The 16,427-nt window shown below is 44.0% G+C and overlaps 1 long non-coding RNA gene across 1 annotated transcript; it reads left to right on the top strand.

Annotated features, from left to right (window-relative positions):
• The first annotated feature begins 14,146 nt into the window (after positions 1–14,146).
• On the top strand, positions 14,147–16,427 carry LOC123133545 (uncharacterized). Its single transcript, XR_006465288.1, has 5 exons — positions 14,147–14,273; positions 14,359–14,519; positions 14,653–14,814; positions 14,902–15,055; positions 16,109–16,427. It is a non-coding gene; the product is annotated as an uncharacterized lncRNA (long non-coding RNA).

Here is a 16,427-nt window from a genome sequence, read left to right as displayed (position 1 = left end):
CCAAAACAGACCTTTAATACCGGTTAGTGGCTCCAACCGGTACTAAAGGTATGTTCTATATAAGAGAACACTTAAAAAAATTCATCAGTTCATTCTCCCTCTGCTTCTTCTCCTCCCCGTTGTCGCCGCCCCTCGTCGCCGCCCTCGTCACCGTCCCCGTCGCCGTCCGTCCCTGTCGCCGTCCGTCGTCATCGCCGCCGCCCCCATCCCCGTCCCCGTCGTCGTCCCCTCTGCCACGTGCGTCGTCCCATCGCCTCGTCATCCTGTCGCCGTCGCCCGCGCTTTGAGCCCCTCTCCCCCCTCCAATCGAAGCCGCCGCGCCGCCGGCGCCGTTGGTGCACACGTGCTCGCGCGCGCACACACATACACATGCGCGCACACACACATTTAGTTTTTAGTTTTTAGTTTTTTCTGTTTTTAGTTTTTTTTGTTTTTTCTATTTTTTATAAACATGTTTAGATGAATTAATTAATTAGATTAGATTAATGTCAAATAGTATATAGAAATGTTAGAAAATGTTATAGAAATGTTAGAAATTTTAGAAATGTTAGTTTTAGCTAGATGAATTAGATTAATTTCAAATTGTTATAGAAATGTTAGTTTTTAGTTTCTTATAATTTTAGTTATACAAATTTAGAATTTGCATATAAGAAATCACAATCCAATCATTTAAAAAATGTTACTTTTGCGGCGTATATTATTTGTTCCCGATGATGCCCGGCCCGCATCCTCGCCATCGACCCGTTCGCAACGACGTCCTGCTTCAGAGGACCCATGTCCGAGACTGGGCTCCGCCGGGTTGGCACTGGGAGGTGCTACCTTCAGGGGCTCACCACTTGGTTATTCATTTTCTTTGCTGGCGGGCAGGGCTTGGGCAAAGTTCAGGAATTCGAAAGAGGTTCTAGGCAAATGGAGAAAAAGGCTGCATTGTTTGACCCAAGGTATAATTAATTAAGTACTACTATATTACCATGCATCTCTTTATTTCTAGTTTCAATACCATTAATTATCATGCTTGATTAATTATTATTTGATTAAATTCTATTCTCGTAAAGGCCCTGAAGCAGGCGCAGGGGAGAGATCATTGTGCATACTACGTTTTCGAGAACATTCGCATGATGACGTCTGAAAGGACCAAAACTGAGTGACAGCTATGTGTATGCGCGTTTGACATAACACTATTGACAATTTTTACGTCATTATCGATATCTAGTCACATAACTAATACACATGCATATTGATCTCCTTCTTAACAGTTCGAATCGGTGCGGGAGACACTCCTACCAGTGGAGCGCATACGAGCACTTCAAGAGGAAACAGCGGGATTTTTGCTCGACGAGATCATAGATCCTAAAGGGGAATTCTATTACCTGCTACTGCCCCAATGAACTACTCCCAATTGTCATCATGCTCCGAAGGCACCAAGGCAAATGCCACTGGCTCTGAAAGGCTACATGTAGGAAAAACTATATATATATATATATATATATATATATATATATGCATGTGTATGTGTGAGTTAATGGTGCGGTTGTGAGACATTCGATGATATATATATATATATATATATATATATTTATATTTATATTTATATATATATATATATGGTGGGTCTATTATGATAACACCCTTAAGACCCTTATTCTGCACACCAAAACGCTTATTCCGCTAACACTACAAAACTACTTAGCCCCGCACCCACCCCGAACTGCACTAGGCCACCTACCACTAACCCACGATCCCCTCCACCTTCCTCCGCAGATGCCACCCCCACCACCGGCCAGCCGTCCCCGCTCCACCGCCCACCCCCATCCCCTCCACCAACCTTCTGTCGCTGCTGGCCCGGCGCTAGGGGCAGTTGCCGGTAGCCCACCCCCCGTCGCTCCACCTCCGGCGAGCCAGCGACGGGATCCGGCCCTCCCCAACCAACATCGAACCCTACCTTCTACCCCTGCAACTTCCTCCCCTCACTCCGCCGCCGCCGCCAGCAGTAGATCCGCCCCGGCGATCCCCTCCACCTTCCTCCGACACAGGGCGCCGCCGCCTTGCCCAAGACCAAGCCACCGCTCTCCTTCGCCACTGGATCTCGTTGCCGGCCACACCACGACGAGCCCGGGCACCACAAGCCGCCGCAGGACCTCCCATCGCCGGATCCAAACAACCGCGGCCCCACACGACCCGCCATCGCCGGTTCATAGCCCACAAGGCCTTGCGTGAGCCGCCTCCTCTTCCTCTGTCGCATGGGGCCGCCCCCACGTTCTCCTCCTTCGCTGGTTCAGATCGAGCAAAAGGACAAGCTTTCTCCTCCTCGTTGCGGTCCCCGGCCATGGCGCCATCCGTGCTGCTCGGCTGCCGCCCCACCTCGTGCAGCTCGGTCGCCGCCCCTGTGCAGCTCGATCGCCGCCCCTGTGCAGCTCGCCCCTCCCCGCGTGCAGCTCGGTCCCCGGCCAAGGCTTCCCTTCTCCAGATCCAGCGTCCATGGCTTCCGCTGCCTCCTCTACGCCTGTAATGGCGGCGACAACCACCCGTGCAGTTCATCCACGGGCTTCCAGGGCTTCTTTCTTCTTTTTTGCAGTTTTGCATGTGCAGTGCTGCCGGATCCTGCAAGCAGTACGTTGTGTGTCTTTGTGTGGTTCATCCACGGCCGCCGTGAATCCCCTCCCTTCCCTACCCCTGCTCCTGCCCACCTCACCCCCACTGGACCACAACTCCACCATCACCCCGCCACCTCGCGCACACCTACTGCTCGTAATTTGGAAACGGCCTCCGTGAAATTCGTTGGTGGATGCCGCGGACGGGCAATTGATATTTTTTGTGTTCTTCATTTCAGTTGGCCAGTGACAACATGCAGTCTGCTCGCTCATCTATGCAGATTTAATTTTGTTGTTTTTGCAGGGAAGGAGATACATAAAACAAAGAACTTGACCGCACCCACGATGAAGTTTTTTGTTTGGTGCAGTTTCAAATGTTGCCTTTGAAATAAAATGTACTCCATTTCGGTTGACCGTCTTTCTCTACTCTGTGATGGCCGATGAGTGGGCGAGAGAAGTTGCGTGCCGTGTGCACGTGCTATTGATTGTTGTTGTGTTTCTCCAATGTAGTGCAGAACACATTAGAAAAATAGCTAAGAGAAAATTGTGTGGTTTTACTACTCTTGACCCTGCAGTGCAGAACACATTAGAAAAATACATATAGAAAACATGCAGTTAAGTATGGTGAACACATGCATGATTTTGTTTAAAAAAATGTTGTTCATATCGCGTGGTGTTGTGGTTCATTCTTTTGGACTATGCGGTGCACTTTGGTCTTACAAAGGAATCGTTCTCCAGTACACTCCATTTAAAACAAAATGCATATAAAAAACATGCAAATGAAGTGCACTTTGGTCTTACAAAAAGTCCACTGCGGAGGATTTCCAGTACACTCCATTTAAAATAAAATACATTTAAGAAAACATGTAAATGCAGTGCACTTTGGTCTAAAAAAGGTCCACTAAAAAGGAATCCTTCTTCGATACATTAAAATTAGAACAAAATGCATTTAGAAAACATGCAAATGCAGTGCACTTTGGTCTTATAAAAGGTAAACTATGGATGGATTTTTAGTACACTCCATTTAAAATAAAATATATTTAAAAAAACATATAAATGCGATGCACTTTGGTCTAAAAGAAGTCCACTACGAATGACTTTTGCAGTGCGGTTTTCATTCAGAAGCAGTGCAGTCGACCGTATGATGTTGTTCATCCCGTAAGTGCAAAAAATTTGTTACGGAAGCGAAAAAAAGTAATATGGTTCACTTCTTGATAGTGTTGTGGTTCATTTACACCCGATGTGAAGTGCACTCTACTTTCCCGTTCTTGAAAAAATCACGTTTGAATAAAAGAAACCATGCAGTTCTCTTACCCGTGTGATGGAGTACGGTTTTCAGTCGGATGAAGTACCCACGTCCATTTGGGTGTCGCGAAAAACAGAGTGTCCGATTTTTGGTAAAATCGAAACTGCTCTTAAACCGTAAGGAATTAGAGAGAGTGTTCTACACGAAAAAGTTGCGTCTCATTGATATCTTTCCAATGGCATATTATTTGAATTATTCCGACCAGCCGTTCGTAAAAATTTCGCAAAAAAAACAGCCGCTGCCTCTCGAAGTCAGCCGCACGATTTTCAAAATTAACTAAAAACCGTAAGGAATCTCAAAACCATTTCAACATATGAAAGTTGCGCCTTGTCCGTAGCTTTCCAACGGCGTATCACACGCCTCGTTTCGACAAATGGTTCAAAAACTGGAGCGAAAACAGTACCGAAAATTTTAAAAAAATTGAAAAACAGAGTTTCGCGATTTAGTAAATTTGAAACTGCTCTTTAACCGTAACGAATTAGAGAAAAAAATTTATATATGAAAAAGATGTGCCTCGATGATATCTATCCAACGGCATATCGTTTGCTTCATTCCGACGAGCGGTTTAGAAGAAATCGCCAAAAAACGCCCGCTGTCACTCGTCATGGGACGCGCCAATTTCAAAACTTCTCTTAAACTATGTGGAATCTCGAAAAGTGTTCAACATGTCGAAGTTGCGCCTAATCCATAGCTTTTCAACGGTATATTACATGCCTCATTCTGATAAACGGTTAAAAAATTAGAGCAAAAACAGTACCGAAAAAAATAACGTGTGCAGTTTTTTTCGACGAGAAGTTTACCCGTGTGAGTACCGCGACACACTTGGTTTAAACAATGACGTGCACTTGCGTTCAGCGTGCAGTGCAGAAGCGGTGTGCAGAATAGTTATTCTGCTAATATTAGCAGAATAGACCATTTGTATATATATATGGAAAATCCATCCTACCACCCGGTGGTAGTTACCCCACTTGTCTCATATACTACCATGTGGTACTATATATACTATTTTATTATTTTAAATATGTTCACATACTATATCTAAGATATTTCAAAGCAAGTTACATGAAAAAATTGCATACGAGCCCATAATTTTTGTTATCTTTGTAAAATACATACATATTTGTACGTAAAAAAGAGCATACTCAAAAAAATGGTACATACTACCTAAAAATTACTATATATACTACCTAATTATTGTTATATACTACATACTACACGTACATACTCTCAATTTTGACAGATACTACATACAACATACAAAACGCAAGTGATGGTAAGTACCACTGCTTGTAGGAAACATTTGTCCTATATATATATATATATATATATATATATATATATATATATATATATATATATATATAATCGGTTCTACGAGAAATTCTATTTATATATATGCATAACGTGTACAATATGTAGTATCGTAAAATACCAGCAAACGAAAAAGAATTTAATGGAAAACACAAAATTAAAGGAAAAAAATAATAAAACCAAAACCCCCCAAACTTTTTAGTACCTGTTGGTAACACCAACCGGTACTAAAGCTCTCCCCACACCCGGCCCTGGCTCGTGCCACGTGGTGGCCCTTTAGCTGCGGTTTGAGCCGAACCAGTACTAAAGGGTGGGGACTAAAAGGCCCCCCCCCCTTTAGTACCGATTACAGAACCGACACTAAAGCCCCTTATGAACCGGGGCTATAGCTTGGTTCTGCACTAGTGAGCACCTCGTACTGCACCGAGATGGATTACACCCAGTCTGGGTTATATCAAGATAAAGAGAAAAGTATGTTTTTGATCCCTCAAGTTCACCAAAAGTCTACATCTGGCCCCTCAAGAATTTTTGGGCAACATTTGGTCCCTCAAGTCTCAAAACCGGATAAGTTTTGTCCAAAACCGGAGAAATTGGTATTAACACTGACGTGTCACTGGTTTCTGAATCCCATATGCCAAATCACCAATCAAAGTCAAAATATCTGCCTCTCTTTGTCTCTCTCTTTGGGGATGCAGGAGTAGCACACCGGTGGTCAGCAACAGCCAACAACCAGCAACGCCCCATCCAGGCTACCTCCCATCGCCGCCACACCTTGTCCTTGTACCACGAGCAAACGCCGACCCTCACCACACCTCACAACGGCCCCATACTCCGGCATGCCCATTCGGCCACCCACTGCCCGAGCCTCCCCTCAACCAAGATCCCATGGCCAAGGGTGCCAGCCACCACCGCCACGGCCCTGTTCCGTCGAGCTACCGGCGGGTTAAAGCTCACACACCTCCCCCCAAACTTCTCCTCCACATCTCCACAACAGTTGCGTCGATTGAGTTTGACGGTGTCGGGGCCGTGCAGATCAAGACCAGAGGGTGAGGTGCATGCTCCCACCGTAATGACGCCAGAAAGGGTGCCAACATGAGCTACATCGCGGCTTGTCCTAGCATGGCTACGCCGGGGCCACCCATATCAAGGTTCACTATGAGGTTGCCGCTTTGGACGAGCACCACGTGGGCTACTCCTTCCCCCCTCCCCCAGGGCAAGGCTCCCAAATGAGTAGTTCCAATGGGCTGCGGCACCACCTCGCCCCCTTTGTGCCCTCCCTCTTCTCATCTTTCTTGACGAAGAGGACGTGGCACCCACCGTAGCCAAGCAAGATGAAGCGGTCTTCAGCGCTGCAGGACTGGAGGACACTTTGAGGTGAGAGAGCTCGGAAAGAATAACTGTCCATTTGATGTGTCATGTGAGGAGAGAGAAAATCACTGTCACGTGTTCGTTTTCCACTCAAATTTGATTTTGGACGAAATTTACCCAGTTTTGAGACTCGAGGGACCAACCGTCACCCAAAAATTCTTAAGGGGCCATAGATAGATTTTTTGTGAACTTGAAGGACCAAAAACATACTTTTCTCCAATATAAATGTGGATGGAGCCCTATCTAGAGATGGAAAATGTGGATGGAGCCCTATCCTTCCACCAAGATAAAACACAACTAAGCTGTAGTTGCAATTTGGGGAGACACTTGTAGTTGCGTGCGTAGAAGCAGACATGCAACTGCTGTCTTCCCCCCTCACCGATAAAAACAACACAGAGTTGCAGTTGCAGTTGCAGTTGGGAGAGACACTTGCAATTGTGTGCCTAATGGCAGCCATGGAACTGTGACCCCCCCCCCACACACACACACTGAAAAACAACATAGAGTACAGTCACGTTAAATTGTAGTTGCAGTTAGGAGCAACACTTGTACTTCCTCCGTCCGGGTTTATTAGGCCCAAAGACAACTTCTCTTAGGCCAAGACACATAGTAATTTGCTCACGTTAATTCTTTCATTCCACTCCCAATGCACTCTCTCACATGCATGCAGCCAATGATAAAGCACACATGAAGTGTATTAATTTCTCGGTCATGGCACCAACAACAATGACTTTCAATGCAACCAATGAAAAGGTTTCATGCATGCACCTTTCCAAAGCGAGGCCTTATAAAAAGGGACATGCTTGTGATGCTAAGAGGCCTAATAAATCCGGACAGAGGGAGTAGTTGTGTGTGACATGCAACTACGCCTAACAAAACACCACTAAGTTACGGTTGAGGCAACACTTGCAGTTGCGTGCCTAGTGGTAGGCATGGAAATCCACCCCCTCCTTCCCGACAAAGCATAAATTTTGTCCCCGAGTTGCATTCATGTTGAAGACATGCAATTGTAGTTGGGGGCAACATTTGCAGTTGTGTGAAGGTAGCAGACACACACCTGACCCCCTTTGAACAAAACACTACTAAGTTACAGTTGTGTTTGAAGACATGCAGTTGCATTAGTTTGTGGCATTTGCAATTGCATGCCTAGTGGCAGACATGCAACTTCCTCCTTCCTGACAAAACAACATCGGGTTGCAGTTGCGATGAAGACATGCCATTGCAGTCAGAGATGACACTTGTTGGGAAACGTTGCATGGAAAACAAAAAAATTATGTGCACACGCAAGATCTATCCATGGAGATGCATAGCAACGAGGGGGGGAGTGTGTCTACGTACCCTCATAGACCGTAAGCTGAAGTGTTTAGTAACGCGGTTGATGTAGTCAAACTTCTTCGCGATCCAACCAATCAAGTACCAAACGTACGACACCTTCGCGTTCAGCACACGTTCAGCTTGGTGACGTCCTTGTCTTCTTGATCCAGCAAGACGGCAAAGTAGTGGATGAGTTCCAGCAGCACGATGACATGGTGACAGTGGTGGTGATGCTATCTTGGCAGGGTTTCGCCTAAGCACTACGAAAAAATGGCCGAGGGACGAAACTGTGAAGGGGGGCGCTGCACACGACTAAGATATTGTCGTGGTTATGTGTGGCGCCCCCTCCCCCCCCCCCACACACATATATATATATAGGTGGGGGAGAGGGGAGCAGCCAGGAGGTGCCCCAAGTAGGACCAAATCCTACTTGGGCTCCTGCCCTTGGCCGCCCCCCCCCCCTTCCATATTTGCTTCTAGGAGAAAGGAAAGGGGGCAGAGAAAGGAAGGGGGAGGCCGAATCCCCACTTTCCTTTCCTCCCCTAGGCCGGATGCCATAGAAGGGGTGTGCCAGGCCCTTGTGGGCTGGTGTGCTCCCCTCTTTTGGCCCATATATTTCTCGGGGTTGCCCGGAACCCCTTCCGGTGATCCGATAACTACCCAGTGCACTCCAAAACTCTTCTAGTGTCCAAATATCATCATCCTATATATCAATATTTACCTTCGTACCATTCCGGATCTCCTCGTCATGTCCGTGGTCTCATCCGGGACTCCGAACAACATTCAGTCACCAAATCATATAACTCATATAACACTATATCGTCAACGAATGTTAAGCGTGCGGACCCTACGGGTTCGAGAACTATGTAGACATGATCGAGACACCTCTTCGGTCAATAACCAATAGCGGAACCTGGATGCCCATATTGGCTCTAGATATTCTATGAAGATCTTTATCGGTCGAACCTTATGATAACATCTGTAATTCCCCTTGTCCATCGGTATGTTACTTGCCCGAGATTCAATCATCGGTATCTTCGTACCTAGTTCAACCTCGTTACCAGCAAGTCTCTTTACTCATTCCGTAATACATCATCTTGCAACTAACTCCTTAGTCACTTTGCTTGCAGGGCTTCTTATGATGTGTATTACCGAGAGGGCCCAGAGATACCTCTTTGATACTCGGAGTGACAAATCCTAATCTCAGTCTGTGCCAACTCAACAAACACCTTCAGAGATACCTGTAGAGCATCTTTATGATCATCCAGTTACGTTGTGACGTTTGATAGGACACAAGGTATTCCTCCGGTATCCAAGAGTTGCATAATCTCACAGTCGAAGGAATATGTATTTGTCATCAAGAAAGCAATAGCAATAAACTGGACGATCAATATGCTAAGCTAACAGATGGGTCTTGTCCATCATATCATTCTCCTAATGATGTGATCCCGTTATAAAATGACAACACATGTATATGGTTAGGAAACCTTAACCATCTTTGATCAACGAGCTAGTCTAGTAGAGGCTTACTAGGGACACAATATTTGTTTATGTATTCACACATGTATTTAAGTTTCCGATCAATAAAATTCTAGCATGAATAAGGAAATATAATAATAACCATTTTATTATTGCCTTTAGGGCATATTTCCATCAACACTTGCAGTTGCATGTTGGTGGCAGACATGCAACTGCCCTCCCTCGAGAAAACTACATCAAGTTGTAGTCACGTTGAAGACATGCAATTACAGTCGGGGCAACATTTGCAGTTTCGTGTTGGTGGTAGACATGCAACTGCCCCTCGCCCGGCAAAACAATACCAAGTGTAGTTACGTTAAAGATATGCAATTGCAGTCGAGGGTGACACTTGCAGTTGCGAGTTGGTGGCAGATATGCAACTGTCCACGTCCTCCGACAAAACATTACTAAGTTGCAATCGCATTGAAGACAATAGTTATAGCCGGGGGCGACACTTGCAGTTGCATATTAGTGGTAGACATGCAACTGCCCCTCCCCTAACAAAACAACACAAAGTTGTAGTTGCGTTGAAGACATGTAGTTGTAGTCGGGGGCAACACTTGCAGTTGCGTGTTGGTGGCAGACATGCAACTGCTCCTCCTAACAAAACAACATCAAGTTGCAGTCACGTTGAAGACATGCAATTGCGGTGGGAGACGACATTTGTAGTTACGTGTGCAAACATGCAATTGCCCCTCCCTCAACAAAAGAACACCAAATTGCAGTCGCATTGAAGACATGCAATTCCAGTCGGGGCGTGTTGGTTGTAGATATGCAACCCTCCCCCGACAAGCATCACTGAGTTACAATTTTGTTGAAGACATGCAGTTACATTATAGAGAAATTGTGCAATCAGATGATAAATATTTTCAAATGTCAAAAATAAAAGTTGTTATTTAATAAGTACTTAAAACAAAATGGATAGCAAGTATCTTACTGTTAGCAAGAAAAAAGTCTAAAAATATCAATAAAAACAAGAAAAAGAGATAAGACGAATGCAACAAAAACACCACAGGTAACACCGACGAAAAAAGTTTAAAATCTAAAAAAAATATTTTGAGAAATATGATGTCAAACGATATGAACCAAACAAACTAAAAGAATGTATGAAGGAAAAATACAAAAAATGGAAATTATATATTTTCATATATACACATATATGTGTGAAATAAACATGGTTAACCTGTGTTTAAAATAAATTATGCACAAAAATGTCCATTTAAAAAGTCTATGTATACGTTAAAGACATTGCAGATTTTTAAATAAATCCATACTTTCTGCCCCCAGCCCCCTAACTCCTTGCGGTCAAACATCCCCATTTTAATATAAAAGACAGTCAACAACAAAATGAAACACAAAGTGAAAAAAGAAACAAAAAGCAAAAGGAGAAACCCCGGGCCCATCCAACACGCTCCAACCAACAACGGCCCGACAGGAAAGAAAACCTTAAAAGAACAAAAGGAAAGAGCCCAACCCGAAAGAAACAAAAAAAAAACAAGTTAGTCAGGTGCCTCAACAGGCCAAAACAAGAAAACCCACTCTCTAGGCGAATCTTGAAGCAAGTAACGCGGACGGTTGACACTTGTCTCAGTCGACTGAGATTTAGTAGTACTGAAAATTATTTTTTAATAAAATGCGTGTCAAAATGTCTATTCTAGAAAAAATTAGATATTCCATTTTCTTAAATAAGAGAGTAAAAACTGAAAATAAAAATGCAAGTGACAACAGCTTAATAAAAATAAAATGATAAATAAATACACTAAAATAAAAAAGGAACTATAAAAAATAAAAAATGTACGAGTATAGACAGAGTGGGGTGCACGAGTGAGCTTCCTATGTGCCACACAAGCCCAACAAAAAAAAAGAAAATACAAAATATTTACATGAAAACCTATGAAATCACTAATTGAGTACTCCTTTCAAAGATCATTCTCACCTTCTCAGATTTCGACGAGTGGCACACATGCACTTGTCGCAATATGGGAGTTTTATCTTTTTTCGTAGATCCATTATATTCAAACTGTTTTATCTCTTAAACTGTGTGTCCAAATCTCAAACTATTTTCACCGTTGGATTCTTCGCGTCGAGATCTTCAAAATTAGATCCCATGTTGATATTTTTTCAGGAAAAAAAAACCAAACCAAGAGCACGTTTTTTTTGTTTACGAAAAAAGGCACGCCTGTTTTTGAGAGTCACGCCCATGCCTTTCGTGGAAGAAAAAAAATGAAGCATGTTCTTTTTTTGTTTTCAAGAGGCACGGCCGTGTCTCTCGCGAAAACAAATCCGTATCTCTTGCGGAAGCGAACCGTGTCTCTCATGAAATTAAAAAAACATTTTTTTTTCATTTCTAAGAGGCACGGTCGTGCCCAAAGGAAAAAAAGGAAAACGTGTTTTTTCATGTACATAAGAAAATTTGATTTTTTTTGTCCAAAAGCTAAGAAAGACCGATGTAAAATCGAAAAGTAAAAAACCCCTAAAAGACCATCTAAACACGTGAATTTTTTTTGAAGGGAGCATTCAAAGCGCGACATATGGTGGTGGCTGAGAACGCGCCAAGTTATGCGCTCTCAACCTACCCCAAGTGACCATTGGGAGACTTCTGAAGAAGCGCTCCTTCGTTAGTTGCTCCCGAAAACCTATGAGACAAAAGAAAACAGCAGACAAAAGAAAATTGGAAAGGACCGCAAGCCACATGCCAGGGCCCAGATACGAAAGAAAACCAAGTTTACTTCTCGTGAGGCACGGATTTGCTTCCGTGAGAGGCACAGTCGTGCCTCTTTTAAAAAGGAAACAAAACTTGCTTTCGGTTTGCTTTTTTTCGTATTTTTTTTTGGAAAAAAAGTTCGTCAAAACCTATCATCGTCGGATCTAGTTTTTGAAGATCTCGGCGCTAGGAATCCAACGGCGAAAACTGTTCGAGATTTGATGCATGGTTTAAGAGATAAAACATTTTAAATAAATAGATCTACGAAAAAAATAGGAAAACTCTTAGGTTGCGATAAGTGACGCACATGAGACTGGTCTTTGGAAGGAGTACTTCTTGGTTAGTGAATTCGGACAAAATACAGATAAATCAAACTGTACAATAAATCTAGTTGACTGAGACATAGCTAATTTTCGGTCGACTGAGAATTAGCACAACCAAAAATCTATTGCACTTCTTATTTTGAAACTGAGGATACATCGCGAAGCATTGGGAGTGCCTTAGCATCTTTAGGCCATGTTCGGTTAATCCCCTTTGCCACAGGGATTGAAGGGGATTGGGGAGGTTTGAGAAGGATTTTGACTTGTAAGGGATTTAATCCCCTTCAATCCCTTTCAAACCTCTTCAAACCCTCCCAAACCGAACAAGGTCTTAGAGAGATCTAAAATGAGGGAAAGAAAGGAATTCTAGGCATATATGAAATCCTCCTCACGAATGATTTCACCTCGCCATTGATCGAATCTCCTCCCATGTTGGAATCATCTTAGATAGAGATTCTTGGCAAAATAAGAATGTCAACCAAGAGCTATAGTATTTTTATTCAACATAACATGTACTATTTTCAGGATCACTAGAAAGCGATTACAACTTCTAGAGGATGTTGGCGCGGGCGGCTTCCTCGTCAAAGGCAGCGCATGACGCCTCATCCTCCATGTCGGCAGCAAGGTGGGCCTCGGCCTCCTGTGCACTTTGCTTTGCACGGCGGGCACACCGGTCCATGTAACACTCATACTCCTCCGCACCAGCGATGGGGCGGCAGTTTGACCTCCAGCCTCCAACTCGGACGAATCCGAGCGTCCATTGGCTGACATAATGGATTCTCGTCAGACCAAATCCGAGAGCCCATTGCCGACACAATGGATTTCGCTAGATTGAATCTGACCTTAGTCGGGCACACTTCTCACGGGAGCAGAGAGGGCCTTGCGGATGGCCAACTCCTCCTCGCCCTCACATGGGACGATGCCCCAGTCGATGGATCAGGAGTGGCTGGATCGGATCCGCTGCCCGCCATGCTGGAGAAGGTCAAAGATCGCCGGAAGAGAGTTTGGGGACCGGAGTTGAGTGGAGTGGTCAGAGTTTGGTCCGGGATGCGGATGAGGACAAATATACGTGGGGTTGGATGCGCTACTGTGGGCCGGATCCTACGTGACGGACGCGCCCAGGTGCGTTCGGACCTCTTCATGTTGCTTTAGATTTGGGCTGGATACGAAGGGAGTCAGTCGATCCAGGCATATGAAACCGATATGAGATTTTTTTTGATCGGTCAGTGACCGAGCCGTCCACCGGGCGTAGGGGGGGATGTTATGTTGGGCAAAGATGGCCAAACCGGCCCAGCATGGCACGACTCGACCCATGCTAATCGTGCCAGGCGCGACACTGTCCACGGGGGCATGTTTAGTAAACGGGTCGTGCCGTATCGACCCACGTGTTGCGCCTCCAGGCCCAGGCATGACCTAGTTAGTAGACGGGCCGACACATTGGCCCGTTTAGCACGGTGGGCTGCACATTTTCAACTTGTTGGGCTGATTTTTAGCCATATTGGGCTGTATTTTAGGTATATATATCTATATATGTATAATATATATATATATATATATATATATATATATAAACAAATTCTTAAAAATATATATAAAAATAAAATGGGCCGTGCCCAGCCTCCAGGCCCGTGCTGTGCCTGGCCCATGGCGTGCTCGCAGGTTGGCCTGGTTGGCCCGACCCGTCTGAGGCTAGATGATCTTACTAGTCCTACGGCTTTGACAGCCACTCACCGCCAACGAGTTTCGAGACCGCTGACGAATTTGAAAAGGGAAAGCGGGAGTCCAACCTCCGATTCTTGCGGCGGCGATTGGAAATCTGGATTTGCCGGCGGCCAGACAAGGTATGTGAGGCGGCGCCGCCGCAAAACTTCATTCCGTCTCATTCTCTCCACCCTCGCGTCGTTTGATCGTTTCTCTGCTACGCAGCGCCGACGACGCTCACCGTCTGTTCGACGGAATGCCTCCTGGTAGCGAGGACGAGAATGCGCTGCTGATGAGCGCCACCGACCGATGGCAGCAGCAATTGTGTGCTTCTGGGTGGTATCTCAAGTGCTAAACACCTCAAGTTGATATCTGATACTGGAAAGGTATGCCACTCGTCTTTAACTTCTTTATGCTATCCCTTTCAGCTGTGTTGCCGTATCTACATCATTGCTGGATATAGGCAATAAACTAATCACATATGCATCTTGATTGTTTACTTTTGTATTTTCTTTCCAGTTCATTTTCACAAGAGATTTGAAACATTGCCCTACATTTAGCAAGTTAAAGACTTTATTACTCAACAAGTACTGGTGCGAGGCTCCTGATTTGGATCCACTATCTTGCATTCTGGCAAACTCACCAGTTCTCGAGAAGCTCACTCTTGAACTTTCTCCCAAGGTATAAATCTTCTAAAATGGACAATTGCTGCACTATTAAAGTTGTTATCGGTTATCCATCTTTGTTAAATGTTTGTGGGTACCATAGTCGCAAAATCCTAAATTGGAGATAAAAGGAAGCTACTGTTGCATGGAGAGACCGTCTGCAATATCAGAGCACCTCGACATAGTTGAAGTCAAGTGTGATGTGATCGACGAGATAATTCTTAAAGTATTGAAGTTCTTGTGTGCATCTAACATACGTAAGTTAACTAATGACACTTTGCATGCTCTCTATATTCCTGAAATTAGCTTTAATATAAGCGAAAAATGTAGAAAGCATGCAGTCAATATGAAACTTCTGAATTATGAATGAAGAACAGTTTGTAGGGATTCCTTATTGTTTGAAGCATGAAAAATCTGGACCACGTCTGGTGATGGGCAGAAATGAAAACTAATACAATCCATTTTGTTGTAAATAATGTTTAATCTATTTGTGTTGTAAAAACTGTTAGTTGTTCGGAAGCTACTGTTGCTCGGACGACGTCCCTTGAGTGCTAGCCCGGTCTTTGTGGTGTTCGGCGGTTTCCCTTATGTAACCGTGCCATGTATGGTTTTTGGGTCCGGTTTCCCCTATTAACTGGACCAATTCTCTTCTTCTTAATGCAATGCGGGAGCTCCCCGCCCTCTGACGAGGTTCCGTCAAAAAAAAACTGTTAGTTGTGGACTTGTTGATTAGTTGTGGTTTTGTGGGTACAAGCACAAATGTCTGATTCTGTTAGTTCAGGGTGGTTGTACAATATCTTCACTTGTTGATTTGCAGTGAACAGTAACTCAAATGCATAGTAATACAATATTTTGACTCATTGTGTTGTTGGATAATTGGTTCTAATCAATAGCAAACTTTATGGTCTAAATTTGGCACTTGGATTGCTTGTGATTCTGGCACTTATATTATTCCCTGTTTTATTAGACTTTCCTGGGGAGTCTTTACAGTTTGAAAATATTTTCTTCAAAAATAAGTCTATACATAACATGTCTAGCAGTGTATGCCATGATTGCTTATTTCACATTTCCTTTTCAATGAAATTGATTTTAACATTTTCTACATTCTCATTTGGGAGTAGTTTAACTAGATGTTCTCATGTTAGATTATCAGCTAAAGAGTTTGTGCCCAAATTAATGTTAAAATAAGCTGCACCTGCTAAGTGAGTCTCCATCATACATTCATATTTCTGTTGTCGAGTAACTGAGCATTTGTAACACTAATGCAGAACAGCAGACTCTTACATTGTTTTTTTTTCAATTCTGTACAGGATTCAGTTTCGAGTAAGGGTGAGATGATCTGGGTTATTGTCGATCTTCCATGTTTCAGCCATTAGTAATTCAAGGCTTAAGAATATATAAGCATCTTATGCCAACTCTACTCAGAGGAACGGTGTAGAATCCCCAGTATATAACTTATGAACTCTAGACCATCTAGCTGGACTTGGTTTTATGGTATTCTGTTGCACCTAAGCGTTTCTTTGTTGGATTGGGCCCATGACTGTTCTGTTATGATGGATCTGTATATTTTGTTCCTCGGCTAAGACAGGGCTGTTTGGAAAAGTGCAACAGGAGGTCTAGAGTTGCACA

The sequence above is a fragment of the Triticum aestivum genome, chromosome 6B (assembly GCF_018294505.1).
Source record: "Triticum aestivum cultivar Chinese Spring chromosome 6B, IWGSC CS RefSeq v2.1, whole genome shotgun sequence".
Classification (NCBI taxonomy): domain Eukaryota; kingdom Viridiplantae; phylum Streptophyta; class Magnoliopsida; order Poales; family Poaceae; genus Triticum; species Triticum aestivum.
Note: the sequence above shows the minus strand (reverse complement) of the source record. Positions and strands in the feature narration are given on the sequence as shown.